The following is an 11,406-nucleotide window of genomic DNA, read 5'->3' on the forward strand; positions in this document are numbered from 1 at the left end:
ATAATTAGGGCTTAGTGATGATGAACTCCTTTAACTTGACCTTATCTGGGAAGCACTTCATCTGCCCTTCCATTCTAAATGATAGCTTTCCTGGATAGAGTAATCACGGATGTAGGTCCTTGCCTTTCATGACTTTGAATACTTCTTGCCAGCCCCTTCTTGCCTGCAAGGTTTCTTTTGAGAAATCAGCTGACAGTCTTATGGGAACTCCTTTGTAGGTAACTGTCTCCTACTCTCCTGCCGCTTTTAAGATTGTCTCCTTATCTTCAGTCTTAGGTAAGATAATTATGATGTGCCTTGGTATGTGCTTCCTTGGGTTCAACTTCTTTGGGACTCTCTGAGCTTCCTGGATCTCCTGGAAGTCTATTTCCTTTACCAGACTGGGGAAGTTCTCCCTTATTTTTCTCAAATAAGTTTTCAATTTCTTGCTCTTTCTTTTCTCCTTTTGGCACTCCTACGATTTGGATGTTGGGACATTTACAGTTGTCCCAAAGGTTCCTAAGCGTCTCATTTTCTTGAATTCTTCTTTCTTCATTCTGTTCTGGTTGAAAGTTTATCTCTTCCTTCTGCTCCCAATCGTTGTTTTAAGACCCATTTTCCTTCCCTTTACTGTTGGTTCCCTATATATTTTTATTTCACTTTGCATAGCCTTTCCTTTTTCCTCCATTTTGCAACCATACTCCACCAATTCAGTGAGAATCCAGATTACCAGTGTTTTGAACTGTGCATATGATAGGTTAGCTATCTCTTCATCGCTTAGTTCTATTTTTGGAGTTTTGATCTACTCTTTCATTTGGGCCATATTTCTTTGTCTCAGTGCACCTGTTATGTTGGAAGGGGCAGGGCCTAAGGTATTAGCTGGGGCAGGGAAACCTAGGTGACTGTGCTGTGACACTGTATGTGGAGAGGGGTCCGAGAGGGAACAAGGCCGCTTGCTAGGCTCTCAGATGACTTTCAGTCACTTTCCCCATTATCCACAAGCAAATTGGGCCCTTCTAGTACTAATTCCCACGTGGGAGTGTTTGTGTATGTTCTTGGACCCTGTGGGTCTCTCCAATGGACTGTCCTGTGAGGCTGGGAGTTTCTCTCACCACCATGACCCCCACAGGTTTTTATAGCCAGAGGTTTTAAAGCTTTCTTTTCTCACACTGGAACCCTGGATTGCATGGTCTGTCTTGCTCCCCAGCCGTTCCTCACAGTTTATCCACACACAAATGAGGGACTGCCTGGACTGTCAGCCACTGCCTCACTGCACGTCCTCTCCACGCCAGTTGCCTGTCTCTACCCCTCCTACTGGTCTGGATGAATGCTTCTTTTCTAACTCTTTGGTTGTCAGACTCCCATACAGGTCAATTTTTTGGCCGTTCTGGTTATTTTTTGTTTTTAAATTTGGTGTTGTCCTTCTTTTGGTTGTGTGAGGAGGCACAATGTATCTACCTACACCTTTATCTTGGCTGGAAGTCCACTGGAAGCATTTTAAATTTCAGAAGATTTTTCCCAACAGCTGGGCCAGTGCCTGTCCATGGGTCCAAGTGTGCCTTTCCCCATACGTTGTCACACAGCAAATCCCTCACCTGCAGGGAAGTGGGGCACATGCATGCACCAGCGGTTCATCTGCCATTTTTAACTGCTTATGAGTGTCTTTCATTGATTTTTCTGTTGGACTGTGTTTATTTTTCTCACTGATCTGAAAGAACTCACTGCATATTAAGTCTGTTGACCACAATAGACTTTACCACAGGCATTAAAACTATATCTTACAGTTATCTTACATTAAAATATATCTTACAGTCTTTTCCCCACTTATTTATATATATTTTTCATTTGTATGGGAATTTCCTTATAATTTTAACAAGTTGTGCTCATCAATTTTTTTCCATTATGGTGTCATATTTCCTATCACATTTAGAAAGGCCTTCCTCACTCCACAAGTATTTAAAAACTCACCTAAGTTTTCTTTTCAAACTTTCGTGATTTCATTCTTCTATTTTTCTTCTTTATTCAACCTGTAACTTATTTTGGTATAAAGAGCAAAGCTGTATTTTTTCCGAATTATTAGCCAGTTTTCCCAAGACCATTAATAACCCATTCTCTCTTCTCTGACTGCTGGGAAATGGAATCCTTGCCTTGCAATATTTTTCAGGTATAATTTGGATTTGTTGGTCCACCCTACATTGTAGCTTTGCCATAAGATCTTGCAGAATTTGTCTTTCCTTATCACTCCTATTTCTATTTTTTTTTCTGGGTATTCTCATAAGTTCCTTAAAAAATTTTTTCAATATAAGATGGAAGAAAATTGTATCTTAGGCATTTTAACTTGCTCAGTTTTGTTTGTTAGTTACATACACAGTGTTCCACAACCATCCGACACTCACTTCAGCTGGCACAGACAGCTCTCTCTGTCGTGCACAATGAGGCCACATGGGGAGAGGCCAGATCCACAAATTCACCTGTGTTGGGCTGAGTCGTCATGTTCCTCAAATCCACATGTTGGAGCCCTAACCCCCATACCTCAGAATGGGACTCTATTTGGAAACAGGGCTTTTACAGAGGTGATTAAGTTAAGATGAGGTCATTAGGGTGGGCCCTCATCCATATGACTGCTGTTTTTATAAAAAGGGGAAATTAGAACAAGGCACACACACACAGAGAAGTGACCATGTGAAGACACAGGAGAAGACACCATCCACAAGCCAAACAGAGGCCTCAGGAGAACTAACCCTGCTGATACGTTGATCTCAAGACTTTCAGCCTCTAGGACTGTGAGACAGTGAATGTCTGTTGAAATTCCCCCTGCATCACAAATGTTTCCACAATAGAATGGAAATGAATTTGAAATTGTCCTTCTTCCTCTGCCCTATTGCAACCCGTAAGGACACCTTGTACTTCCCCTCCCGACCCTGGGACAGTGGTGTATGCAGAGGGCAGCACTTCTGCCCTGTGCAAGGAAAGCACAGACGTGAAGGTCTTCTGTGTGGAGCCAGAGGACAGCTGTGCTCTCTGTGGGTGGCTCAATGCGTGTTTTGCACTAGCCTCCCACAGTACCCCATGCACTCCAGAAATCAGCTCAATTTGTGTTGAAGTGATGTTGTCACAGTAACCTCTTATTGATCTGGGACTTTTTTTTTGTCCAATTCATATTGAATTGGCTTAATTTTTCGACAAAAAGCTATAAAGATAAATTATATGTTTTCTAGAACTAGTGGTGAAAGAGTGAAACTGACATGTCCACTGTGCTCATGACCTGGTGTTACCCTTGGCTTCCCCATGTCCATTCACATGACTTTACATCTTCTCAGCACTAAGCACGGCAGCAGAGCCTTTTTTCACTCTTTTATTAGAGTAGTGGATATGCATTCTGGTTCTGAATTAGAATCACCTCAGTTTCAGGCCTCAGATAATAGCAATATTCTGGCTCTCACTGCTTTTCAGCACATTGGGTGAGATCGTTCCTAAATCACTTCTGCCTCTAACATTCCATACATCTTTAAACATGCTGCCATGAAATTAATGATTTTGCACTGGCGATTTCCCAAAAATCTGAGTGGACTTGACAATGCCACCCTCTCCGTAGACACAATTTCTGCCCATCTCTCAGGGCAACAGAGAAGACCAGAGAAGCCCCAATGCTAGGATCCTCCCCTGCTCTAGCAAACTCCTCTCCTTCCTCCTCATTGTCACTTCCTTCACACAGCTACAACCATCAGCTGATTGGTGTTGCTAAAAAAACAAAAAAGGAAGTGGTGGACTTCCGTTTCAAGCATATGCAGCAGCTATAAATGCAGAGAACAAAGAGAAACAGCATTAAAAACAATAGCACAGGATATAAATCCATACCACTCAGGGGAGCAAAGGAAGCACATCACTAGTACATTGGAAATTATCGCAATCCTTGAAAGACACAAAGCAAGATGGTCTGAAACTGAAGAGGGAAAGCAAAGCCCACATACAGGCTGGGGGACAGCTGTGAGGCAGGAGAAACCTTGGAGATGAGAGAGCCCTGGGGTGGGGTGGGTGGCATGGAGGAGGAACAGCTAACCCCTCTCCAAGCCCTTAGCTGTGGGCACTCCTAAGAGCAACAGAAGTCCCTTTACAGGAGTGCCTTCCTGTGCAGAGGCAGGGCATGGCCAGTTCTGCACAGAAGGAGCAGAGGCCCTGTTCCCACACACTGGTTACTGGCTCATGCTGCTCTGTGCACATCTCACCTGCTTCCTCTCTCATGCGCCACACAACAGATGCAGCCTTAAAAGACTAGCTCCTAGGGTACACCCCACCACCAAAAAAAAAAAGAGCAGCCCTGGGCTGGGGGTGAAATCCCAAGAAGCCCAGGAAAGCGAAGCCCATGAAGGAACAACACTGAACAAGCAAATGAGGTGGTGTCAAAGGGACAAAGGTCAGGCGGGGGGGCCGGGGGAGGCAGCTGGAGAATGTTTGCACTGGAGCCAGCAACAAAAACCAGATGCCTAGTGTATCATTAAAATTAACAATGAATCACATTCCTTGGAAATTAACCACCTGCTTGCTAAAACATGTAAGACAACAGATGCACTGAATAAGAGGATAGACGGGGCTGAAGATCCTTCCTGAAAGAAAGATTAACCTGAAAGTTTCATGAAACACAATGCAAAGGGTAAAAGAGAGGGAAAGAATGAAAGAAGTACATTCACTAAAGCTCTGCTTATAATATCAAAGTTAGGGAAAAACCCCTAAACATCTATCAGTAAATGATAGTTTCCAATCTATGGAATAAAAAAAACACAATGATCACTGAGAAGAAGGGCTTCCCCAACCCTGGCATGCTTTTGTTGTCAATTAATAAAAGAAAGCTGTGCCCTGGACTGTGTGGCTCAGCTGGTTGGGCACTGTTCTGAAAACTGAAAGGTTGTGGGTTCAATTACAGGTCAGGACACATGCCTGGATTGCAGGTTCAGTCCAACCAATGTTTCTCTCCTTTTTTCTCTCTCCCTTCCGCTCTCTCTAGGATCAATAAAAGAAAAGAAAATTAATAAAATAAAGCTGCAGAATGATATTGGTATTAAGAAGACACACACTTGGAGGGTTGTAACTTCTGAAGATACATACATATATACATAGGATGAACAAGTAGGAGAAAATACCCCAAATTGCCCTCCCCCATGGTAAGGGTGGGCTGGGGCTAAGGACAACTGTCCAGGAGGCTGTTACTACTGCCTGTCATAACCAATGCACAAGTACAGGTTCACCAGTGGGCCTGTACTTGTGCATCAGTTATGCAGTTTAACATTTTTCAAAAAGAAAATCATGGAAAGTTCTCTCACCTTGGAGGTCAGAGAAACTAGCTTTTTTAGAAATGGTGCATATTCACCTATGAGCTGCTTGGGAGTGCTACTATTAGCCTCCATCCAAGACTGCAGGGGCAGATTCCCAGAGCCACCCACCTGAAAAAGGCTGTGAGTTATGTCAGTTCTAACCACAGGCCAGGTATGGGTGCTGCACACGTGGTCTCCACTATGGATCACAATGAAGCCTTCTGTGACCGTCCTATCTATGGAGACTAAAAGTACCTTTAAAACACAGCATGGAATTTGAACCCAGTGAGGACTCAGACTCCTACTTTTAACCACTGTCAAAACAAATATTTAGAAAATGAGATTAAGCAATCAAATGATTAAAGTATTCTTAGAATTTAAGATAAAATTAACCACAGTATTCTGCCTCCACCCAAGCAAAGCCTGAGAATCTTTGTAAAAGGGCAGCAGAGGATCACCCAATATTTCCAAAAGTGGGCTTTCGGATGTCTGGTCCCCAAGATGCCCCAAGATCCAATGCACCCCATGGCCATGAAGGTGTGTGAGAACACAGACACATGCCCCTCCATGCATATCACAATGCACGATGGCTCTGAATAATCCCACTGCATTATCTGTGCTTACTCCTTCATATCCAACTTTATTCTGTCCAGCATTTCAGTTACTTGAGCTCCCCAAGGAAGACCACTGAAATGGACAGCAACTGTTCAAGAATCAAAAGCATCCAGGCCAGCCATCTGATGAAAGCCCTGGACTCAACATTCCCAGGAAAGTACGATCAGATCATAAAACATCAGTGTCAGATCAAATAGAGGTAACATTGAGACTGGTTTTAAACGGAGATGCCATTTAAAATGTTCTGATCGAAGAAATTATAAAAGTTCTCCACTACAAATAAATAAATAATAATGGAAATAATAAGTCTGGGGAAATGTTTTCAATAATTGAAACAATGGATTTACAACTGGCAAAATGTACATGAATGTTAGTAAGATGATGTTAAAACCCCAAAGGGTAAAACAAAGGGTCTGATAAACAATTTGCAGGAAATGTATTTAGTCAATCAATTCTTTAAACCACGCTTCAGTTGTTAGTGTTTATGTAGTGAGGCCGAAGAGACACTGTCAAACTGGAGCAAGGAGACAGAGGGTTCAAGAAAAAAAACAGAGAAAAGTGCAACTGATAGGTTGCTTGGTATATCTGACTCACTGGGTAATTGAGTCAAGAGGAGTTTTAGCTTAGTCTCAAGAGAGTTGGGAAGACAATTATAATAGGCACAGAGTCCACTGGAAAAAAACACAAAACCAGAACAAGAGTTTACCCAGGGAAAAACAACAAGGGGGACCAAAAAAGTAACTACATTATATACCTCGCTTTAGCAGTAAACATCACAATAAAGTAAACACCAAATAGACCCTAACCCCCATTCCAGGATGATTATCCTGGGTGGTGGGCAGTCTAGGAGATCCACGGGCTCATTTCTCAGAGTAGGAAGTTAGCAGACACAGTCTATAACAGATATAGCCAAACATAAGCAAATAAGCATATTATAAAAATAAGGAGGAGAAATAGTAATAAAAACAAAAAAGATTGCTTTTGGTGAGCGGTACTGCAGGATGGGAAAGTATCGTTGTCAGTTAAAACCAAATAAAAAGAAAAATTAACTCTGGTCATAACTCTGGGCATTTCCATGACAACTCAACAGAAATGGATGGATTTAATAAATTAAATCAATCAGACTGGCCAGGACAGAATGAAAATTTATCAATTAAGACAAACAGATGGAGTGAAAAAGTAGAATGTCAGATGTTAGATATTCCAATGCTCTTTGTAGCCACTCAGAGTCTAACTGAACAAACCAATGCTTCAGACCTTTCCCAAACCACTGCTGCCATCAGGCTCTCTTCCATCATTTACCCTCCACCAGTGACTGCATCCAGGCCTGGTCCCACTGACCCTGACACCAGCCTGCCCTCCTGGCAGACCATGCTGCATGCTCAGCCTCTGCTCCTGCTAGGACCTCTCCAACGCAGCATGCCAGTCCGAAAGCCCAGCATCCTCTGGCATCTGTGCTCCCCGCCAGTGCTCCAGCTAAGCAGTGAGAGCTATTGTTACCAGCTTAAGGAGCAAGGAGTCCAGTTTCAGAGCTAGGTACTCCCAAGACAGAGGATGCTGCTCACCAGACACTGCCTACTGTAAAGCTTTCAGCACACCCTCCTTGTCATCAAGGCATCACCAATATTTTAGTTCCTCTTCTCATCATCGGCCTTTGGCAGCCTCCAAAAATAAATTTATGGATTCTTCAAGAAATAAAAGAATCAAGAGAGAGTCATTTTTGATTTGTTAAGTTTACTGCAACACAAACTAAATGTTCTTCTTTCTACTGATATCTATTACCTTGGCTAAATATGATTATATTTATGATTCCAATTCAACCAGCTTTCAAGATTCACAGGACTAAACTTACATAATTAATCATTAAAGGCAAAAAAATTTCAAATTGATACAAGATAACTGTCAGACAAAATTATAAGCTAATAAAAAATTTTTCCTGATAATATATTAAATTTTTTTCTTTAAAATTTAATCAGCTAAATTTTAAAATCTTCCTATAATTTCTCAGTTAAAAAAAAATCTCTTTTCCATGTGAAAAGAAACCAACCTGTTCAAGTCTAAGTAGAGTAAGATGGTAGGACATGTCAGGCCATTTAATTCCAATCTCTCTTTAAGACTCTACCTTTTGATTTTAATTGCCCTTAAAAGAAAAATAAAGTATGTAAACATTTAAGAAAAATTCTCCCAAAAGGCCTAAAGTTCTAATTTTTTCCTCCACTCATGTACAGCTAAACCATTCCAAAAGTGGAAAAAAATGTTAAAATTTGCAAACCAGGACAGAGGAGGTGAGTTAGGATGTAGTTAGGAAAAAAAAGAAATATATTACAGTTAAAGTTGAAAAAGCAAAAATTTGCTCAGATTTGAAAAAGTGCTCTGCCATTCCTTAGACACAGATGATAGACGGAGCCAACTGCCCAGTGAATAGGAGACAGTATTTCTTGCAAGGACATACTGCCGCTGGAAATGAGGACAATATCCTTTCCCTGAGTAACTACTGTATTTTGCTCTACAATGCTAGACTGTCAGAACATTTGCTGTTTGAAAGTATATCAGTAAGGATAAAACATCCTATTTTCACCTGCAGGATTCATGTTTTGATGGTTGTCATAAAAAATTCAGTGAAATCCTGCTATTTCAGACTCTTTGAAAAGGGGAAACTGCCCATTTAATTACTGGTAAGTGAGTTATTGGACAGGAGAAAAGCAATTTGCTTTCGAAATCAAACAGTAGCTTCATGAAGTCTAATATAGATTCAGTCCTTTAGCCCAACTCCTAAGAATTCTGTAAAACAAGTTTTTTAGTAATTTTAGGGATCTTCTTTTAGTGACCACACTGCCCTAAACTGACACACAGCTATTTGTAGTTTTTGTTATTCCACCTAGGGAAGTTATTCACAGTAGAGGCACAGAAACATTGCATGGGGTTAGAGGATGCTGTAATGGAGTGCTTGGTGTCACATGTACCTTTCTAAATGCTGAGAAATGTCTTTTTCAATACTGAAATTCAGATTCTAATTTTGAATTTTTAATTCTGAAAAATCCTGAATTCCAAGACATATCTGAGCACAAAGTTCTTCAATAACGATTATGAACATGCAATGTGCTGCCTAAGTGGTGTCCTACTAAGAAGTCTTTGGTTTAAAAACAGAGAAATCAGACCTGTATTTAGAATATTAAATACGAGCCTAAGAAAGGCTAAGGCATTATTTCTTAAGAGCAAACCTAGCAACAAACTCATCTCCCTGCCAATTTCATCCCTCAGAAAAGGCAAAGACCTAAGATATACACCTAATTTTTATCCTAGCTTAAAACATTAAAAAATAAAATTCTAGTTAAGACTATTTATATAACCCTACATATCTGAGCACTACAAACACAGAGAATACAAATCAATTTCTATTTTACTGCAAAATTTTTCTAAGCACATTAAAAGAACGATGATGACTGGACAAAACGATCTGATACAATAATTTTAACCAGATTCCTCACTCAAAACACCTAATACTTTACAGTATTTAAACCTTTTAGCTCAAATACCAATATATCCATGCACTATCCAGACTTGAGGGGCAGGGAGTGAGTGGGGCATTAATGAATTTAATTGCATTTTATTGAAATGCTGCCTGTGTAATACCAATACATTTGTTCTTACCAAATTAAAAAAATCAGATGGATAATTCCATTTCTTCCAGAAAACTTTCGTCATCACATTATTAATTTTTTTCTATGAAGATTTAAATGTCTGATACCTTCGACTCTGTACTACGCGCTGAAATGCTCCAGCCAACAGTTTTACTTGGGTTCAATAAAATCCTCGGCAACCCAAGCAAACTCATTAAAATGACTTGCAACGCTGTTTTCAACGTAGAAACATTTAAACTCTAACTTCTCCAATGACCGGTTTTTGTTCTTGAACATTCAAACACACCAAAAAAATGAATCGCCTTTAAATAGTTATTTAGCTTGGTTTAAAGTTTTGGAGCCATACTGCCTGCCCCTCCACAAAACAAAAACAAACACAAAAAAAACTCCTCAAATTTCCATTTTACTAGAAAAACTTTACTGCTTTCCAAATTAATCACTAGCCCAATAAGTTACTTTATCATGAAAATATTCTGAAGGAGTAATCATTTGAAATTTGAGTAGGTAAGAAAGTTTTCGTGTTTTATACAAATCCTCCGCCTTTCTGTCGTATAAGAAATGTAGTTTATGTAAAATTTCTGCAGGTACATTCAGTCACGATAAATACAGTGGAATTTTCCATTCCATTCATGTAACTGGCCAAACGAAAATGTGTTCTTTCGGAGACCGAGTTTCTCCGTGCGTGCGGATTCCCGCTCGAGTTTCCCAGGACCTCCTGCTTCCGCACTGTCTGCGCCGCCGCAGCACTGGGGTCCCGGGTCGCCGCGCTCCCCCACCCCCCGCCCCGGCAAAGTCCCCTGGCTCAGGCCTCGCTCCCAGTACGGGAGCCAGACCCGAAAGGTTCTAGGTTCAGGACAAAAACGGACACCACTTACCTGCTTCTATTCTCATCAATTTCCCCTCCTTTTTCAAAGGCTGAGAACTCCGAGTGTCCCGTCAATGCGCCTGGACACCCAGAAACCCGCCGAGTCTACGCACGGCCGCATCCCACCCTCGCCATCTTCCCCAGCTCTGAGATGCCCCGTGCTCCGTGTCTCCGTGGGCCGAGCGGAGGGAGCCCGCGCCACACCTACCAGCGCAGGTGAGCCAAGGGCGGGGCGGGGCGGCGCGGGGTCGAAGCTCAGGGACCTGGGTACGTGGAGCCGGGCGTCGGGCGGGCGCGTCCGTGGGGCTCTCTGGAAGCAGCGCGAGCCCCGGGGCTCCTGCTCGCTCCTCCCGCTGCCAATCTCCTCAGTCGCCGAGCGCGTGGTGCTTCCTCATTTTGGGCAACTTCCTTAACGCGCCCGGACAGGCCCCGCACTTCCTCCTGGCCGCCGCCCCAACGCCCCGTACTCCCCCAGCGCTGAATGCGCCCCGAAAGCCCAAAGTTGGGCAGCGGCAGCTGGAGCGCGGGAGACCCAACCTCAAGGTTGGCCTGTGAGGCGGGAAGCCGAAGGGGAGAAGGAGAGAAGTCAGTTGGGTGCTCCGCCCGCCTCCAGGGTAGAGAGGGCCAGGGCCAGGGGCCTTCATGTACAAAGAGGGCCACTGCCAACGACGGAAACCTCTTCGCCCCGTCGCCTGCAACTGATTCCTGGTACGGAAGGCAGGCCTGTTCCCCATGCTCAGGAAGAGAGAATCTTGTTCTCTGTGCCGCGTATTCCCAGTCACCAGCCCAAGACACCCCTGCTGACCCTTAACCAGGAGGCCATGGAATTCGGCCAGGTGGCCTTAGGTGATGCCAGACTTCCCCTGCACGCCTTTGGGAGGCCCCAGCCTGTCCAACACAGCCTTTTGAGGGCTTTAATTATTACAAAGTTCTTGATAGTGATTTAACTTGTTTCCTTCTACCCACAGCGGCCCACTGTCTGGAGCTAAATTACATT

General features: G+C 42.8%; 1 protein-coding gene across 2 annotated transcripts in view; it reads right to left on the minus strand.

The window, feature by feature from the left end:
* Positions 1-10,577, minus strand: part of SYK (spleen associated tyrosine kinase) — an 88,011-nt gene extending 77,434 nt beyond the window's left edge. For both annotated transcript variants that reach the window (XM_054588042.1, XM_054588040.1), the window contains exon 1: positions 10,420-10,577. The gene's annotated coding sequence lies outside the window, so the exon portion shown is untranslated. The remainder of the gene's footprint in view (positions 1-10,419) is intronic.
* Positions 10,578-11,406: the final 829 nt, after the last annotated feature.

The sequence above is a fragment of the Pteronotus mesoamericanus genome, unplaced genomic scaffold (assembly GCF_021234165.1).
Source record: "Pteronotus mesoamericanus isolate MK-2021 breed Mesoamerican mustached bat unplaced genomic scaffold, CSHL_Meso_final scaffold_125, whole genome shotgun sequence".
Taxonomy (NCBI): Eukaryota; Metazoa; Chordata; class Mammalia; order Chiroptera; family Mormoopidae; genus Pteronotus; species Pteronotus mesoamericanus.